The sequence below is a fragment of the Mesocricetus auratus genome, unplaced genomic scaffold, assembly GCF_017639785.1.
Source record: "Mesocricetus auratus isolate SY011 unplaced genomic scaffold, BCM_Maur_2.0 Super-Scaffold_100007, whole genome shotgun sequence".
Classification (NCBI taxonomy): domain Eukaryota; kingdom Metazoa; phylum Chordata; class Mammalia; order Rodentia; family Cricetidae; genus Mesocricetus; species Mesocricetus auratus.
The window spans coordinates 35,579,522-35,600,732 of NW_024429191.1; the positions used below are offsets into that span (position 1 = coordinate 35,579,522).

Here is a 21,211-nt window from a genome sequence, read left to right on the forward strand (position 1 = left end):
ATTGTTTGTTTGCTGAGACTGGCTTTCACTACACAGTTCTGGTTGGCCTGGAACTTTTATGTAGGCTAGATGACCTTGAACTCAAAGTAATTCTATTGCCTTTCCCTCCATAGTGCTGAGATCAAAGGTGGGTGCCACCACACTTTCTAAATTCTAAAATTTAGTTTATGAATTAGACACAGTAAGAGATAGATAAGAATATTAAAACAGAACTGTAACAGTATGCTATAGTACATTAGTCACCATCACTCTTTCTATGGTTGGGCCATAGAAAAGTGATACTTACCTGAACTCAGTCACTGTGATGCACGGTTGACCTGACAATGGAGGCAACTCTTGAATGGACAACAGGAAATGACAATAGTCTTCACACCATGGAAATACTGAGAATAATGATGACTTACACCCCACACAGACTTTACTGAGATTTTACTGTTGCTCAGAACAGGAGAGGGGAGGCGGGGCACAGCTGCCACACAATGTATGCATCTATGTAAATACATCAGTGAGCCAAATAATTTCAATAATTCATATATGCAAAAAGAAAAATGATGGGGCCTTGGATGATGGCTTAATGGAAGAATGCTTGTTATAGAAGCCGAAAGAGTTGAGTTTGGACCCCTAACCCCAGGTAAAATCCTGGTGTGGTGGTGTGTTCAGGTAAGTCTAGCTCTTGGGTATAGAAACAAGAGAATCTCTAGATCTCAATGGCTAGCCAGTCTGACAAAAATATTGAGGTCCAGATTGAGGGAGAGACCTTGCTTCTGAAAATAGTGTAGAGAGCTTTAGAGGGAGACACCCAACATTGACTTCCTCAACATAGGTGAGCACATACTTACCCCCAGCACACCTGCAATCACAACCACACATAGTCATACATATAAAATGAGGTATGCATTACATTTGTGTAATTTTAACTGCCCTAACAGCTACATTAAGAATTTGAAGCAAATAAGTAGGAAGACCTAGGAACACTAATTTCTATAATCTTCCATTAATTTTCCCAAATCACATTGACTGCAGTAATGGAAACTGGAAAGTGAGACCATGGCTAAGGTTTGGTTCTCCTCTTTTGATAGATTTTTCATAATTTGAACGCACATCCTCAGTGGGCACCCCAACGTCTTGAAAAACATCCAGGTATTTACTAGGAGCACTTTCATTATGTGCTCTGCTCAATTGCAACCTCATAGTCACTTTCTTAACTCCTGATGGCACAGGGTTGTTTCCTCTCTCACAGCACTCAGCTCTTGGTTGTTACGTCGTCACTCACAGTGCAGCATGATTGTTACGTCACCCACAGTGCAGCATGTTGTTGTAATGCCCCTCACAGCACTCAGCATGTGGACTCAGCATGTGGTTTCCCTTTGAACTTCTTTTCTCCTGTGGATTCTAGAGACACACCCAGTACTGTTTGCAACTTCAGTGAGTTTATTCTGTCATAACTGTAGTTTCTTTGATGGAGCATCCATTAAGTTTTTTCTGCTTGAAATTCAACTTATTATTTTTTAAACACGGTAGTACATTTCTAAAAGTTAGATTGTCCTTACGCAATGTCAGCACACATGTACATGATGCCTGCTGACTACTCTCACCAACCACCTCCCTACCACTCCTGCGTACTCCCTTCTTCCATGCCATATGTGTTCATATGTTTCCTTTTGGTCTGAGATCCATGGCCATCTGTGTGACTGGATTTACAGTTGTCCACTGGTGCCTCAACACTACATTCACAAAGATGGCAGCCATGCCTCTCTCATAATCCATAGAGTCAATGGTTCAAATGTAAGGAGGAGGGGTTCTTGCCTGATGGTTTTGCCAGTCTGATGTGGGCTCAGTGGGTGTCACCACACTTGCTGTGAGTTAATGACTGCAGTGTTCATATGACATCTAGACTGTCTACAGTGTTTCTTGTATATATGGCACACATATATGACATACATGAGAGATGAGGCTGCGTTTTCATTCCTTGGCATTCTTCACTCTGCTCCCATTAAAGAAATACAATTTCCATTCATTTTCACTTCATTTTATTATGCTCTCGTTTTGTACATGTCTTCATTGAATGGAAATTAGAATTGAAGTTTTTATTTTACACTTGGTTGTGCTGTATGTGGACTTTTTCTATTTAAGGGATGTTGCTTATCCCAGGGTCATGAAGATGTCTTGCCATGTTTCTGGTAGACAGTTGTTTTCTCATCTCTGTATAAATGTATTTACCCTTTATTATTTAAGTTGTCACTAGAGGTGAATTTTTTTATGCTTCATGTCAAGTAGAGGGTTATGGCTGCTATTTTGCCACATATTTGCTTAAAGTCATTTTAGTGTGGATTTTAAAAATTACCACAAACTTCAGGGTTTAAAATAGCATAAATGTATTATCTTGTAACTGTCTCATTAGGATCTCATCAGCTATCAGAAAACTGTTGGCAGAGCTGTGTTCCCTTGTCAGTTCTAGGGGGAAGGTTGCCTAGCCTTTCCCAGGTGAGGCTGTGTTCATGCCTTGCCTGATGCTTCTTAAGTTGGCACTAGGCTTAGGTCTTCTGCACCACATTTCTCATTTGTGATTGCACCCCTCCATCTTAACCTCCTTTTCCCTTGACAAAGATTGTGACTGCATTAGATCAGGGCAGTTATTTCAGGGTGCCTTCTGTGTTATGGCCGACTCACCAAATGGTCTTAATCTACAAAGTCACTGTCGATCTGGGCTGGTCTTCTGTCCTAGTTTCCTCTGTGCTGCTGTGGTAAAGTGCCCTGACCAAAGGCAATTCTCAGAGGAAATGTTTGTTTTGGCTCACAGTTCCATGTTACAGTGATAGCCCCTCACTGCAGTTTCACATTACCGTCCGTCACTGCCATTCCATGTCACAGTCCACTGCTGCTGAGAAATCACAGCGGAGGATCTTGGGACAGCTGACTACATCACATCCACAGTCAAGAGCACAGACATGGATGTAGCCTTGCTCCTGGCTTTCTGCTCAGCCTACCTTCTTTAGTCTTGTACCTACCCATGAAATGACTCCAACCATACTGGTGGGCTTTTTACCCCATACCAACTAAGAAAATCCCTCACTAGTATGCCTGTTGGCCAGTTTCATCCAGATAATTCTTCACTGGGACTCTCTTCCCAGATCACTCCAGACTGGGTCAAAGTTGGCAATCAGTTCTTACCATCACATCATATAGATATCTAGGTATCAGAGCATGAACCTCTTTGATTATCTGCCCCATCCATTAGTGTATCTATCCAGCTGATGGCACTGATGTGTTTTTTTATTTAAAGATCTTAATTTTAAATGTGTATCTATATGATGGTATTTGTGTACATTCATATGGGTACCTATGAGGGCCAGAAGAGGTATTGGAGTTCCTAGAGCTAGAGTAATAGATGCTGGGAAACAAATCTAGATTATCTGTAAGTGTAGCAAGCCCTATTGGCTACTAAGCAACCATTCTGGCTCCTTATTATCTTTTCAAACTCTTTGTATGTGTGTGTTTATATTGTTATTATCTTTTCTACATTATGTGGAAATATTCATCCTTGAGCCCACTGGAAACACCACCTTCCTTTGGATCAAAATTCATAATAACTATTTCAATAAACTTCAAAGCTTTGTAATATCCAGCAATTCTAGTTTTATTCATATCTGTTTGGATAAATTATATTTTCTGGAAATTTGTCTACTTTGTCTAAACTCAGCTAATGTCCATAAAATACCACATTTTAATGTAGTAGGTTATACAACAACTCAGTGTCCATCCTTTGGTAATTTGTTCTTTTTTTTTCTTCCCCTTGGTTGGACATATTGATTAATTTTACTACTTTTTCTTATGTACCTTCTTGTTCAACTTTGGTACTTTCAAGTCTTGCTTTTATTACCCAATTCACTTTTACTGGTACTGGGTTGCTGCTCTTTGGGTCTAACTTGCTCTACAGGATATATGTTTTATTGGTATTTTAGCTCTTCATTCATCTTCTAATTTTATTGAGTTAGTTTTTATAACTCAGACCTCATCATTTTAAATTATATAGTCTAGTGGTTTTCCATCACAAATGTTGAATTCTAGAGAATTTCTTTTCACCTTGTTATTCTCATTTTAATTCACTTTAAATTAATTTTATAATTAGGATAAAAACTGATGAATTTCAATAAGGCATTTTCATGCATATGCATGATCATACCTCCTTCTAATTCATCCCCATTCCTAGCTGCCCTCTTCTACCCCAACATGACCTCCTTGTTTGTCAACTTTCTCCCCTCAATATCCCCTTAATCCAGAAAATTATGGACTATTTTGCTCAACTCGTTAATTACCAATGACCACTCATTCTTGTTTATGGATTTGCCTATAATAGTAAATGAACCACATACATGACAGTTACTGTCCAGCTTGATCTCTTAGGAATGATTCGTCCAAGGTTTATTTATTCTGATGTCATCTAACAGTACTTCAGACTGCCGTATTATGGTTCAGTTCTTTCCATTATATATATGCACAATATTTGTTTATTAATGCATAAACTGATAGAACTTTTGGCTATTTCTATTTTTTCATTTTTGGAGTTAGTTTTACTTTCTGGTCTGTGAATATGTGAGTGTGTGTGTGTGTGTGTGTGTGTGTGTGTGTGTGTGTGTGTGTGTGTGTGTGTATAGCTTATGTGTATGAAGGCCAGAGGAGGATGTCAGATGTCCCTCTTCATAATGCTCAACATTATTCCCTTGAGACAGGGTCTCTTAGTGAACCTGGAGCTAGGTTGGTGCCAGCAAACACCAGCTATCCTCCAGTATCCACACTCCCTAAATCTCCCATGGTCCTGGATTTAGAATGTGTGTGATACCACATCCATGGGGGATTTGAACTAAGGACTTCATGTTTGTGAGGAAAGTATTCTCGTCCACTGAATCATTTCCCTCAGCCAATTTCTAACTTTTGAGCTACAAGTAAAGCCACTATGAAAATTCGTATGCACTTTTGTGCATGTTTTCAGAAATACATATATTTCTATACATCACATTTGGGCTTCTGCTCTCCCTTTGGTGGATACTTGGGGTTTTAGTCTTGAACTTGGATTTACAGGACAGAAGGAGTAAGATGTTGGGGAAGTCCTGTGTATATGTCAATAAATTACTGCTGGCCAATAGGAATCTAGATAGGTGGGGCTAGGAGTCCAGGAGGATTGTGGGAAGGAGAAACACAAGGGAGTCGAGATGTAATGCGAATAGGGTAGGAAGCCCGGAACTATTCTCTGGTAAGAGACATACTTAGATTAACAATTATGGGGTAATTACTTAAGTCAGAGCTAGCCAGTAAGAAACAAGCAAGGCCAACAGCTTCATAATTAATACAGCGTCTTGTGTGTTTATTTGGGATTAGAAAGCAGCAGAGCCCAGGCAGCTGGCAGGGGATATACCAAAGCGGCTAGCAAGAAAAAGCTTCTCTTAACAGTAAGCAATAGCATAAGTGGCCCTGGGGAGTAGAAATGACTTTGAATAACTATTCTCATAGGAGCTAGAATTTACACAACTCAATCAAGTTCTCTAACATATGTGTCTTCCATCACTAACTAAGGATTACCATGTCACATGTGGTTATATTCAAATATTTAAAGCTCTCTGTCTTCCAGAGAGCAGACACCACATAAATAATTCATGTAAAATTATCAGAATTGAAACTACAATGATTAAGTTTCCTGTTTTTATATATCAGAAATTTCTGCTGGAATAGGTATCTGGCTACTTGACATCCCACCAATAAGAGAGTACATAAAATTAAAATTGTAGGCACAACACAAAACACACAGTTGGAGAACAATACTTTGGAAGGAAATGTGCTGTGTGTGCATGAAGGACACACCCATGAGTCCCACATCAGTGAAGGGCAAGGAATCTGGTGGGAAACTAGTAAACACTGAACCTGCAAGTCACAGTATGCCAACACAGCATTTACATTAAGTGGTGCTCAGCATTACAGGATCTGAAGACAGCTGTGCAAAGGTCTTTGCCCATCTAAATGACAGCAAAAGAGTTGAAAATACCCATTATTCTTGTAGGATAATGATGAGAATGAGTGGCATGCTAACAAGTTTGTATGTAATTTAATCATTTAAAATATAATTGTATGATTCCTGCTTCTAAAGCCTCTGACGTCCCCCCTCATATTCCTGCCTTCTTTTTCTTCATTGTGGTTATGTAGTTCATTTTATCTGCAACTAGAGATAACTTTCTTTTTTAATTTGTATCCCCTTAATTTTCTTCTCTTGCCTTATTGCTCCAGCTAGTGCTTCAGGTACTGAATTAAAAAGGAGTAGGAATGATTAACGGCTCTGTCTGCTTTTCAATTTTAATGGAGTTCTTTCAAGTTTTTTTCCATTTAGGATGATGTTGGATGTGGGTTTGTCATATATAGCTTTCATTATATTGAGTTATGCTCCCTCCAGACCTACTCTCACTTCAACCCTCATCATGAAAGCATATTGTATTTTGTCAAAGTCATTTTCTGCATTTATTGAGATGATCATGTAATGTCTGCCTTTAAGTCCATTTCTATGATTTATTATATCTAGTGCCTTGTTTATGTTGCACCTGCCTCAATGGGATAACACCCATTGATTTTGTTTGTTAATCCATTCGGCCAGTCTATGTCTTTTTATTAGAGAACTGAGGTCATTATTACTTGAAATTATTATTGAAAGCTGTGTATTGATTGCAGGCATTGTCGTAATTGTTGTTTTTTGCTACTTGCCTTCTTAGACATACTTTGTTTTCAGCAATTATAACTTCACTACAGCCTCTTGGCTATGTTTGTTCCTCTTTTCAGTCCAAAGTTTTCAATACTTTGTTTAGGCTTGGTCTACTGGTTATGAATTTTATTTAGCCTGTTTGGATATGTCAAGGTTTTTCATTCCCCTTCACCTGTGGCAGAGAGTTTTTCTGGGTATATTAGTCTAGGCTAGGTCTGGGAATACATTGCTCCAAGATCTTCTAGCATTCAAATTTTCCATCGAAAAATCATCTATGTCCCTGATAGGTTGCCTTTTATATGTGACTTGTGTTTTTCTCTTTCAGGTGTCAATACACTTCCTTTGCTTTGCATACTTAGTGTTTTAACTATGATGTGCCTTGGGAGTTTCTCTTTTGTGGAGACTTTCATTTCTGGTCTTGTCTATTTGATGTGTTCTGTACTTCCTGCATGAGTGTGCCTTTCCTTAATTTGAGGAAATTTTCTTTTAGGATCTTGTTGAAAAAACTGGCCTATGTCATTGATTCTTCCTCGTGCATGCCTATAATTTGACATTTGTCTTTGTCATGGTGCCCCATAATTCCTGTGTGTTCCTTTTCTATTGTTTACAGTTTTTCCATATTCTTTGTTTGTGTGGCTTAATTCTTCTGCTTTCTCTTGGAGTCTTCATGATCTATCTTCTATTTGATCCATTTCTTATACCTTAATTCTTTATAAGGCTTTTCCTTGAGTCTTGTATTCAGGTCAGGTTATTGAATTTTCAATTCCACCTTCAGTTCAGCTTGAGTTCTTCTCAACAATTCTATCTCTGTATTGAATTTGATTTTCAAATTCTGGATTTTCCTCATCATTTCCTTCAGCCTTATGTTTGTAATTTCTTGGGCATTGCTCGGGCATTTGTTCTCTTCAAGGTCTTTGAGCTGTTTGTGTTTTCTTTAGATTCTCTTAAGTTTATTATTATTCTTTCAAATCCAGTGTCCTAGAATTCATCCAGCTAATTCTCATTGGAAAACATTTTTGTGGGACTGGTGGATTTTGGCACATGTTGGGGTGAGTGGGGGCAGGTCCTGCCTTATTCTGTCACACTATTTGTAATTTTGTGATGAGACCTGGGTATGTGGACTTCTTTTGTCAGTTCTGTATCTAATGTTGACACAGAAGACTGAGACAGAGCATAAACAGTGCTGGTCCAGGTTGGGTCTGAGAGTTGAATGTGGTGTGGATGGGATGAAGCCAGGTAGAAGAAAGCGCCTTGTCCTTGTGTACAGTATGTATATCCTGGCCAAAGCCTGCATAGGGACATAGATGATCAGACTGGCCATGGGCATTCTATGTGAGACCAGGAAAAATCTGAGAACTTGGAAGGTTCATGGAGGGTTGGATCAGGCAGACTCACCAGGCTTAATATTGGTGCAATCTATGTTGTGAGTGGGCTAGCCTAGAAGTTGGATGTGACATGCGAATGATGAAGATAGGTGATAGGGAACAGACACAAAACACCTTGTGGATAAAGGGTAGCAACCTTATGATGGCATGGCAGAGCTCATAGAATAGTCTGCATAGGAAATATATTACAAGTGTATTTATTCCATAGTGCCATATATATTAAGCATTAAAATATTTGATTCTATTTTGAACTTGTGAGTGCATATATGAGTGTGCATGTGCACACATGTTCCTGTGTGTGGAGTTCAGAGGTTAACATTTGATATCTTCCATATCACTCACCACCAGAATCTCTAAATGAACTAAGAACTCACTGATTGACTAGACTGGTTGGCCAATGAACTCTGTGGATCTGTCTGTCTCTGCCTGCCTTGCACTGGGGTTTTAAATTCACACCACCAGGAACAATCTTTTTGTGGATGTTGGGGATCCAAGTTAAGGTATTCAAGCTTGTCCTGCACTTCACCTGATAAGTGATTTCTGATCTCCCTCCACAATTCTATTTTAAATGAAAACTATCACCCTTCCATGAGGACTTATAGTTAATGGCCACTGGGGGCAGGACCACCAGTTTCTTCAGCACTGCTGGGTTGACCATGTGCCTGTAAATCTCCTAAATGGATTGCATTGGTTTCCCTAAGACAGAACAATACAGAAAGTGATAAGAATAGAGTAGGACTAGTTAAGAAGAGCAAGGGGGTCAGCAGGAGTGGGAAGGGGCAAGAAAAGATGATGGAGTACATTATATACAAAAGTATAATGAAACCTGTTATTATCATAATTAATAGAGTATGAAAAGATATTATGAGGAAAAGCAAATGTCAACTTAGAAAACAAACCATACTGTTTTAAAATCTACCATCTAGTTTGAAAAGATGTGATGTGTTTCTCATTACATGCCTTTTGCTTTCCTTTTTCTCCAAAAACATAACACTGACACATGATATAGAATTAAGAGAGGTTAGAAACATAAGTCCTGAGAAATCCCAGAGCCACAACTGCTCTGAGCCTGCTGTGGGTGATGGCCTGAGTCGAGCTCCTAATGCAAACTGACACTAATGTGTCTCTCTGAAAGATGTAGGGGGTTTTCAGCCTGAAATCCAAGTGTGGGATAAGGCCCCTTTCCTTATTACAAAGAAATACTTCATCATGCTGCAACAATGTGGATAAGTTGAAGGTATTGTCAGAGATGTAGGCCTGGGGAGTCAACGAAGACACAGCTTAGCTCCCATCAGTGAAACAAGGTGCTGGTACCATGAAGGTGGCAAAGTTCCTAGCTCAAAGGAAGCTGAATGTTATGTGACACTATCCCCAGGAAGATGTGAACAAATGTCTATTCACCGTAGATGGGAAACTGACAACAGATTGAAGCATGGATACCACCAAAGTCCAATTTTGTGAACCTGTGAGTTTTATTGAGCTTAAATGAGCATGTGTGAGGGGTTACTTACAGGACCAGATATTACTCAAAGATGGCTAAATCACCAAAGCCAACCCCAGCATGGGTGACAACTCATGAAAGCCAGAAACTGGAACACACTGCATGGAGCAGCAGGCAGCTCAACAAGTTGGTGAGTGCCCTTTTTTGGTGCCTTAGTTGGTTTGAGCTTCTTCTAAATGGCTCAGCTGATCTTTGCACCTTCCAGGAAGCTTTGCTTGTCTAAGGGTGTCACTCAACAATCCTTATTACTCACAAAAGCTTGGCAACTAAGGAGCCTAGTGAATCTGGTGAGTTTCAGGGACTTCCTGAAATCTATTGGTCGTTTATTTCTTGAGCCTAAGGAGCTTCCCTGCAGAACAGAATGTTCCACCTTTGCTTAGAACAGTCAGTTGTTTTTTTTACCTTCTTTCTTTTAACATCCTGTGTCTCAATAATCTTTCCTCCAATATGGAAGGTTCTGATCCTGGAGGATGCAGCTACACAACTCTGGGAGATCTGGTAAGTTGTTCAAGGCTGGAAGCCACCTGATCAACATTAGATAAGACATGAAAGGAATTGAAAACTACATGTTTGATTAGGTCATGTTCATTGTAGGATTCTCCTTGCTGTTTGGGAAGGTAGTGATGATTAATATCACTATCTTAATTTGACAAGGACAGAAAAAGAAACAGTAGATGAAAAAAATCCCAGAAGTTACTTCTTACTCTGGATATCCACAAAAGTGATGGAATTCAGAAGCAAAGAAGAAGGGGGAAAACAGAAAAAAAACACAGATGAAAGACAGAAGTAACCTAAACACAGCATAACCACAGGGAAGATAAACAAATTAGATCAATTAAAAGACATATTAGCAAGGTGGATAAAACCAGCAAAAGTTATGACCTATATATTAAAAATATTATTAAAACACTCCTGAAATTAAGTTGAAATGCAAATGAGCTGGGGAGCAAATTTAAAATGGAAATAATTTAAATTAGAAAGCAGATTTCATTACCAGACATAAAGAGGAATGTTACATTGTCACAAAAAGGGTAATTCACCCCAAGCTAAAAAACTGATGAAGTTTGGAGTTCATGTCACCAGGGCATTAATGTGTGGAAAGGAAACACTGACAGACACACACTCATACACGCACACATTCACACATGCACGCATGCATGCACACACACACACACACACACACACACACACACACACACACACACACACAAAGCAGACAAATCCGAAATAATACTAGAAGATTTGAAATACCACAAGAAGAAAGAGATAGACAAATCAGACAAGAAAAATAGCGAAGCTGTAAGCGTTTCGAGGAGATTGGAACTGGAGTGGGTCAGATATTCTGGCACTCGGGAGTCACAGAATACTGAGTGTTACACAGCTAAGGTGGAAAGGTATCCTGGAGCTTGGAAGCCAAGGACTAACACAGGTTGTAGTAAACTTAGCAGCTTACAGTACAGCCTCAGGGAAAGGCTTCCCCAGTGTATCAGCTTTGCTCAGGCAGCACAGGATCTTCCAGCTGGGGATATTCGCCTAGTGTAACAGTTTTGCTCTACAGGAGGTTTCTCGGGTGAAGTTCAGCTCTGCTCCCAGAGAGTGGAGAGCAGAACTCCTCTCTGCCAAGGGAAGGTTTCCAGGGCAAGTGTTAAAGCCCTGCTCACTCTCGCCTCTGCTCCATCGCTGCTGCAAAAGAAGATCTTCACCCAAAGCTCATCCGAAGGGGTTTATTGGAAGGAAGCAGCTGGCCCAGCCAAGCTGAACATACACAGGGTTTATATAGGGATACTTGGGGGCGGGGAAGTTTTTCCAGGGTAGGGATTGGTCCGATTTCAGTGCTGAGCTCAGATTGGCTAGAGCTCTGCTCGAGGATTAGTTAGTTTTCTGCACAGGATTAAGGTCAGATTTGGCTCTGGTTTCAGGGCCAAAGTGTGTTTCTTTCTCTGGTCCTTTTTAGCCTTTTGGCTCCAATTTTAGGGCCAGGGTACATTTCCTTCACTGAATCAGATTCCAGGGACAAAGTGTGTTCCTTTGGCACTGGTTTCAGGGTCAAGGTACATTTCTTTGGTTCTGGTTGCAGGGACAAAGTGTGTTTTTTTGGCTCTGCTCAGGGTGTGTTTCTTTGACTGGCCCCCTTTCCCTACAGAAGCTCTAAGAAAGAACCCTTTGTGTGCATGTGTGTCTTCCTCAGTCACTCTTAGCCTTGTTTTTTGAGGCAGGGTCTTCCACTGGACCTGAATATCACAGATTCAGCCAGGCTTTTTGGCTATCAAGCCCCAATGATCCTCCTGTCTCTGCGTGTCATCTTAGATTTCAGGTGCATACCATCACACCTGGCTTTTTCATGTGGGTGCTGGTAATCCAAACTCAAGTCCTATTGCTTGTCTGGTAAGCATTTTATTGACAGCCATTTCTGCAAAAACCAGTGAAGAATCTCAAAAAAAAAAAAAAACAGCAGCATTATGTCAGTGATTCTGTATGTCTCTTTAAATGGAGACACTGTAAGACACTCTCTTAGGGTTGCAAATTTCTGTTTTGAAAACTGTTCTGTTTAATGATGTTCTTGTTGAGATGAATTTTAACATTAATAGTTTTCTGAGCAGGCAGAAATGGTAGCTACCTGCAGACATCTTGTCATCTGTATTCCTAGCTTGCTCACTATTGCTGCCATAATATAATAGAATATTTTTTATTGTTTTTATTGTCTTCAGTGGATGTTTTGGCATTAGAATTTATTTAACTTTTAGGGGCTGGGGAGATAGTTTAGTCAGTATGCTCTGTCAGTACAAGGATCCAAATTAGATCCACAAAACTGATGTAAAAAAACTTGGCATAGTCTGTGCTTGTAATTCCAACACAGTAGAGGCAAAGAACATGGGCCCCTGGGATTCAGCAATTGCTTTTGCTAAAGACACTACACATTTCAAATTCAGGACTTTGAGAATCCTAGCTGAATCTGGCCTGAAAGCTCTCCCTCTGAAGACAAGTTTCATAGCACCAGAAGGTTCTACATAAGCTTCCTCAGGGATGAAAGCAACCAACAGTCCTACCCAGCTGTGGTGACTATAACACACAATGACCATCACAGCATGATATACCTAAAGGGCATTTATATATTGCTGATTATCTACAGCTGTTTAATTGTGCTTAAGTCCTATACAACAGGAAGAAAATCATACCTGGTACTGGAAACCTAGCCAAGTACCAATGACTCATGAGGACATGAATGCTAGAGGAGTACCACCTACTGCCAGTACCCTGAACTACTATGATCCATTACACAGACTAAATATTTATCCTTATGCCCACAAGTAAGTGTAGCTCTAACCCCTCATCAAAGAATCTTCTCTTTGCCACATATCGGAGACAATTACATAAAACCACAAAATGCAGAGCACAAATGTCTATGGGGTAGCCAACCACAACTGATACATACATGTACAACACAACTCCTCACCTAAGGCTCAGGGACAAAAATGCTATAAGAGCCTGAGGAACAGGAACTTTGCTGTGGGATGTTTGTCTCCTAGAAGTGATAGGGAAGCTTCATCCAAGATATCTCAACAATATGGATGTTTGAGCAAAGACAAACCCAGTAGACATGCTAATGTGAGGGGTCCCACCTTAGACAAAGAACTATATACCAGTAATGTCTTCTGAGAGAGGGAGAAGCAGTCCCCAGGGATGAACCCTCTATTTGATTATCCAATTCTCTGACCTCATAGACATACATGCAGCACTAAATAGAGTCAGAAGGTTGCCTTTATATATTTATGCACACACACATCTGCACATATGTAACAATAACAATTAAAGGAGAGGAAGACATGAGTTAGAAAAGGAGCAAGGTAGGTACATAAGATGGATTGGAAGGGGAAAGGGAAGGGGCAATAATATAATTATATTTTAATTTAAAAATTAAAATGTAATTTAAAAATACCCTTAAAAGCTCATCCCCTCAAAAATTCCATGTTTAAACATCTCAAGAAAGGCATAGAATAAATCATGACATATTTATAACTGAGAGTATCAAGTGATAATCTGTGACATGTGGCTAAAACAGCGCCAATGAGTACATAATCCTGATTTGATTTATTATCAAAACATGATGTAAATTAAATGTTAAACATTAAACATTTACAGTTTTAACAAAATGATAATGAACACAGAATCAAAGTTAAATTACATTAGAAATAGCTGAAATTAATAGAAGAATAAAACAAAAGAGGATATTTTTAAAAGGCAGAAATTGATTCTTTTAAAATAGTCTAACAAGTTGTATCTGAGGAGACTGATTTAGCAAAGTAGACAACCGGGTTGAGCATGGTAGAGTATTTATGCCACAGAAACTGTTAGATGCTGCTAGTCAGAATCAGGTTTTCAGAAAGAATTAATAATCTGCTATGTCCCAGGAGGGTGTAACCCACACATAGGGCAAGTCTAGCCACCTCACCTAAACTAATCAAGATATGCCTTCCAAATGTGCATAGGACCCTCTCTCTTAGGTGACTCTGGAATGAGTCAAGATGACAATCAATGCTAACCATCGCATTTGTATGTGCACTTTATGTACATATTTTATTATTTTGAACCAGAATTATACATTAGTGTATGATAAATAACAGCATAATACATAATATTAAAAATATGCTAAAATAAAAACTTGAGCATGGTATCATTATGTAGTAGATAAATTATGCTCTAATATGTATTGTAGGTACCATATAGATAACCCCAGTGATATATTGCTCATATGTTATGTATATTACCCCCTTTAAAAAAGACTTTTCCTCAAAAAGCTATGGCTAAATGATGTCACCTTAAAATCAAGGCCACAAGGTCACCAAGCTCCATGTTCATTAACTGAACTGACCACAGGATCTGAAGACCTGAGATGTCCTCGGTGGGAGGTCTCCCTGTGGAGGCCCTTTGATGAGAGTGGCAGATCATTAATCCTTGTAAATCAATCTCCCCACTTAGTGCTAATGAATTAAGAACCACTTCACAAAGACTGTCCAGTTTCTGGCTAATGAAGTGACAGCTGATGTGGCTGGGCCTGCTGTGGAGGAAGGCTCTGTTATTCGGCAGATGCATCCTCAGAGACCTCCCTGTCATCTTTAATAAGATCCACCGTGGATAGATTGGTGGATCGTTAGAGAATCAGCATAATGAGATGCTTTGTTCTCTTCTGTTTGTGTCTCCCACCACTCTCTCTGCAACTATAAGTAGAAAAAAAGTCAAGGGTATCCCACCACTTTCTCTCATCTGAAGAAACAGGGATATCAGTTCATGGGCCTCTGGGGAGCTGGCAGAAGCAGAGGGGCTATGTGCATCAGAACCCAGATGTTCTGGTGCACAAAGGCAGCTTGGTATAAGATCTGCCTGCAAGATCTGTGAGCATGACCCTTTAAAGAGAATGGACAGATTTTGGAAATAATAACCGAAGAGAGACCACCATTGTTTACTTCTGGTTCAGGGGAGGCAGAGATCAGTGGATTCCCAGGGCTTGCTGGCCAACCATTCCAGTTTTTCACATACACCCACTTCTAATATTGCTAATTGTAATAGAACAAGTTGTAAGAGGCTTCCACCTAGGAGAACACACAGTCTACCCACACGAAAGTAGCTAATATGAAGTGACCAAAAAAGACATCTTGGTGACTGGGAAAAAGCTAATCTTCTGCCATGGCAAAGCTACAAGCTACCTGCAAGGTTGACAGTGGCACTATTGGTCAGGGCTAAGTAGAGCAGATAGGCAAGGAGAGTGGTTGAGACGTCTAAATCAGAGATAGACAGACAGAGGCAGTGTGTAAAAGACGTGTGGTCATCTCCTGGGTTGGACAGTGCACCATGTAGTGTAGCCTCCAGCCAAGCTTACAGCTGTTAATTCATCCTTTGTCCAGTTTTGGCTGGGCTCTATAAAAAACCTGCTAGATAAGAAAGATAAATGATTTTTTCTTCTTTTGCCTCTCTCCCTGTCTCGCTTCATTCTCTCTCTCCCTTCTCTCCTTGCCTCAATGTCTCTCCTCTTTTGTAGTTTGTCTTAATAAAGATTAACTCTATTTTGCATACTGCAAAGAGAATCTGTGTCTTTAATCTTCATTGGCATGAGAAAAAATTTAGGACTACTATTCCAAGTTAATGTATGGTGGCTGAATGGCCATCACCTGAGATCCTTGAATCACACAAAACTGGACCATGAAAAGGGAAGTGAAATAATCTTGAACTAAGAGAATTAATAGAGACAGGGAGAGGTTAGCAGGATATGGAGGCAATATGCTCAAAATACAGGATACGGATTTCTGAAAATGGTTTTCTATAAGCTTGAATGATAAACATTTACTGTATTATAATAAAGGAAGGAGTGACTGCAATTAAACAAACATAGATATGCGCTTACAAAAAGGAACAGTGATCTTCACTGGGTCATCTCTCTTCATCTTGAAGTCAAGAGAGGAAAAGTTGGCCACTCACTGGGAAGAAAGAGGGTCAGGATAGCTCCAGAGAACACAGCACACAGTTGTTTCTACCCAGGCCCTGGATGCTTATGCTGTGTTTCACATGATTTGATCCCATATGACATATATGCTCTTTTTAGAGAGTGTAATTAGCTGAACAGCTGATTGTAGGGAAGAGCAATACCAGCTATTGGATGGGGGGTTGCTCTGGCCCCTGGCCTATAGCAGAGTTACTGCATGTGCAGAGTCCATGAATCCCTCAAATAAATCCCGTTCTCCACAGCACATAGATCCAAAGCATGCCCGGACCCCTCTGAACAAATCATTCACTATGAAGAAGTTGTGGGCATCAGGGTGTACCTTTTAAGTCACAGCAGATGAAACTTTAGATTGCAAGGGGAGTCTCTGAACAGTGGAAAAGATTTCTTTTAAGGTTCCATTTCATGCACAGACAGACTCATGGGCCAGCTTGGTCAATGTGTGCCCTTTGGCAAGGTTAGGGTTAGGGTTAGAGTTAGGGTTAGGGTTAGGGTTTGGGTTAGAGCAACCAGACCCTTCAACTCTGAATGTCAAATGGGAACTCTTTATCTTCCCTTCTCAGAAAGAGGAACTATGTGGTTGCATAAATCACCAGAACAAACTAGAACACACTGATCCAAGGTATCTCTGATCACAGTGGCCATGATGGTTTGAGGACTTGTGCTTTAAATTCAGAACAAACGCTATGGGATCCACAGATGGCCAGCAGCTGAGTCACCTCTGGCAAACTCTTTCACCTCTCTGAGCCTGAGATCTTCCCACTTCACAGAAGAGGGGAACAACTGGAGTTTGAAAGATCATTGCAAGATTAAATAAGGAAAAGTGTATAATTATTCAACATATCCCACCGAAGTTGACCTAGCACTCACGCCAGTTAGGTAGTTATTTAATGATTTATTCATTCCCAGTTATTACCAGTTCCCATCGTCACTTCTTACTCACATTCTCAGAGTCTAATCATCCCATTGTTTTAAGCTTCTTCTCTCAATGAGATGATAAAGTGAGCTCTGATTTTCTCCTTTCCGCAGGGCTCTGGCTCTGATTCGTCCCACACAGAAACTGCAAACGGGAAAACAACCGGGTATGTATGTGCTCCTGCTGTATAAGACTGGTGTGGGAAACCATTCTCCATCAGACTGAATTTAAAGGGATCATTTGGGTGATGGACTGGAGTGTTGATAATTGATGTTCTGTTATGTACACTCATTCATCCACTCAACAACAACTCCTTGATTATATAGCAGAATCAAAAATCTTCAATGTGAGAAAAGAACTTATATATGACTTATACTGTCTGTTTGAAGGGGATTAAAAGAAGTTAAATGCAACTTTTATTTCCACATTGAAAAGAAAATAAACAAAACAGACTAACACATCCTGCTAGGCAGTGGGAAGCAAAATGAACAGAGCTATGCTCCTTCTCTAGAATCTCAAAGGGCTCAAGGAAAATGAAATGTGTGCAGAGATCACTGCAAAGTGAGAGGCAGGCACTTGGAAAAGAGCCATGGGGATTTTAATAGGATATTACTTCCAGCTAGAAGAAAAGTTTGAGGTATACCTTCAGATCTGTGCTAGCCAACCAGGCATTTCCCTTTTTTTCTTCTTTTCAGAGGCCCTGCTTTTCCTTCTGCTGTCACCCTCTCTCTCTCTGTGCATATTATGGGTGAAAGTGACCCCATTCCCAATGTTAGACTTCACTTAGCTGCTTAGAGTACCATACTGTTCAGTTCTGAAAATTATCTCCCAGATGACTGTGTGATCCAAAAGTCATTGTGGGATCCCTACCCAGGCATGGCTACACTGGCAAATGGGTTTTCTCATTTGCTGCGATGGTAAGCTAGTAAAGCACACTGTCAAAGCTCTCAACAGCCATTTTTATATCTCAAAAGAAGTTGGCGATTCAAAATTTCTCAAAGCATAAAAAACAATGAGATGGAAAAGTACAGATTTCTGGGGCTAGGGAAACAGCTCAGTGGGTAAGAGGTTTACTATGCAGTCATGAGGACTTCAGTTTAAAGCCTGTAATCCAACATTGTGGGAGATGGAGACAGGAGGATTGCTGGGGTGAGCTAGAATCCAGCTCATTGCCAGGTTCATTACATAAGAGAGTATCTAAAGAATAAGAGAGTGAATAATTAGAACACCTGATGTGCTTATCTGATTTCTATGAGCCCATGGTAATGAACATACACATATATGTATACATGCACTGCAGACACATACATAATGCACACACTTAATTAAATCAATTAATAAGATTAGGTGCAGAGTCTTGATACCATTTGACTACCTGAATCTAGGTGAATCTTGAGTTAATGGTGTTTCAGATGACACAGATGTAGATGTGTAAACTAACCCAGATTAAGATGTGATTATTATTATTATTATTAGTTTTTCGAGACAGGGTTTCTCTGTATTCTTTTGGAGGCTGGCCTGGAACTTGCTCTGTAGACCAGGCTGGCCTCAAACTCACGGAGATCTGCCTGCCTCTGCCTTCCAAGTGCTGGGATTAAAGGCGTGTGATTATTTTTAAGGATTTATTTAAGTGTATGTAACATTTTGCCTGCATATATGTATTCGCATCATGTCTGTGTCTGGTGTCCACAGAGGCCAGAAGGGGGCATTGGATTCCCTGGAAGTGGAATTACAGGGGATTGTAAACCACTGTGTGGGTAGTAGGAATTGAACTGGGTCCTCTGCAACAAAAACAAGTGCTCTCAAATGTGGACCTCCCTCTCCAAATCTTACTCTGGAATTTTAATATGCATTTAGAACAGTAATATTTTAATTTGGTCATAATTGGCAGGTAGACATTAGATTTGTGTGTGCCGTGCATGAGGAAATTATAGGATAGCAATGGAGGGAGAGGTAGCAATTGGAACATACAGAACGATATGGAAAACCACAAAGTATCATGCTTCCATGCAGTTAGGAGAGTAACGAGACAAGTGAAAGATTGAAAACAAGGAGTGCAGTTGGATTTTTTGAAAGTGTTTGGTCCTACACTGCAAGGCTTTAACTTGGAGAAGAAGGAACCATTGGGGATTTTAAAGGCAGATTTGTTACGTGCTGAGCTGTGCTTTAGAGAAAGGAAGCAGGCAGATGTAGAGGATGGAAGTATAAGGAAATAATTATGGCAGAGAGGGCTGTGTGATAGACATGTAATTAACACTCTTGCCAAGTGTCTTCTTTTCTTCAGAATGGGGGATGCACTTCTGCTTCCTTCCTGACATAAATTTGTATTCTGTGAGTTGATTCATTCTCTTGAAGCTTTCATTGGTTTAGTATCTTTCTTGGTCCCTGGGAAAGCAGGAGGTGTCATTTCACATCCATGGATATATATTCACTTGCAGTAATTATAGATAAAATAAATCTTCATTGAAATCCTCTTCAACTCAAAATTATTCAAGCTATCATCATTAGTTTAGACTAAAGTAGAGCAAAATATTTAACCTACCATGAACACGGTTGCATGTAGACTCTGGTTTTAATGATAATATCTATTTTTCATTAACCTTTTCAGCTTTTTTTTTTTGGTCTTGGCTACCCATAATATCATGTGATGGTTAACTTAGCAGTCACCTTAACACAACCTAGAGTCATCAGGGAAGACATATTAATCAGAAATGATCTAAATCAACTTGACTTTAGTTGGGGGATTGATCTTGATTGTTAATTGATGTAGGGAGACTGAGTCCACTGTGGGCAGCATCATTTCCTGGAATGGGGATCTGAAGTATACAACAGGAGAAAGCTAGCTAGAGTAAGCAAGCAAGTAGGCCTGAATGTATTTGTTTCACTTGGCTCTTGACTATTAGATGTGAGCAGATTTTTGAGTTCTGTCCTTGACTTCTCCTCAATGATGGACTGTAATATATGATTGTAAATCTAATAATCCCTTTCTCTTCAAATTTACTTTTGTCAGGCATTTTATCATCATAACAGAATAAAAACTAGAACATGTCAAATAATTATTAAAATGTCAACCAACTACAACCAAATATGTTAAGTAAGTGGCTATAGGACACAAGCATTACAGAGCAGGATTTGAAATAGGTCTCTTTCCCTGTATGTCTTTCCAAGATTGGGAAGGAATTTTTTAAAGATGTTTTTGGGGCTGGAGAGAAGGCTAAACAGTTAAAAACAAGTACTGTTCTTGCAGAGGATCTGAATTCTGTTTCTAGCACACAAGTGCCTTCAATTCCAGCTTTAGAGTATTAGGAATCCTCTTCTGACCTCTACAGGCACCTGAACCCACTTAAACATACCATTCCCCCACACATACTTAAAAATAGAATAAATCTTTTTAAAAAGGCATTTGGAGTTTTCCTAAGAATTGTAATACTTAAAATTGGAACACCAGAGAAGGATAAAATTTCCTTTAGGACATTAATTGGGATTAAATGTCATGGCGGATTTTGACAATGAACCCTTTGTCCTGTAACACAGTGCTCAGGATGCTCAAGAAGCCAAAAAGGCTCTCCCTTAAGTTGCTTTTGTCACAATGTTGTTTCACAGCAACAGGAAGCATAACTCAGGTGGTGGGTATGGGTGGCACAAAAGCCACATTTTATGGACATAGTGACCCACTAGTGACATCTCCCAAGCAGGCTCTGAAACATGTCAGTTATATAGCCATTTAAACAGGGGGAGAGATCTCTAGCCCAGGAGTAGGTAATGCTATCTGAGAAGAAATATGCAGTCACCTGTCTTAGTTGGGTTTTCTAATGCTGTGATTAAACACCATAACCAAAAGCAAGTTAGAGAGGAAAGGATTCATTTGGGTTATACCTCAGCATAGTAACTCCAATTATTGTCAGAACCCTGCTTTTATATGATGGACACAATGTGAATTATCTGTTCAGTATCCTGCGACCATGCCTTCACTGACACAGTGGACAGTATCTTTTGAACTATAAGCTAAAATCAACCTTTCCTCTGTTAACTTGCGTCTTGTCATGTATTTTTCACAGGAACAAGAGAAGTAATGACTGCACTAACCATCCTGGGACGTTAATGTGTTGGCTCATTCTTGGGTGCCACTACCAGACAGAGTGTATTTGCCATTGCTGTGGACTAGGGACACACT

General features: G+C 39.8%; 1 long non-coding RNA gene across 1 annotated transcript in view; it reads left to right on the forward strand.

The window, feature by feature from the left end:
- The first annotated feature begins 1,348 nt into the window (after positions 1-1,348).
- Positions 1,349-21,211, forward strand: part of LOC121141341 — a 52,373-nt gene continuing 32,510 nt past the window's right edge. The window contains exons 1-2 of the long non-coding RNA XR_005878224.1: positions 1,349-1,425; positions 17,151-17,203. This is a non-coding gene — a long non-coding RNA (uncharacterized LOC121141341). The remainder of the gene's footprint in view (positions 1,426-17,150; positions 17,204-21,211) is intronic.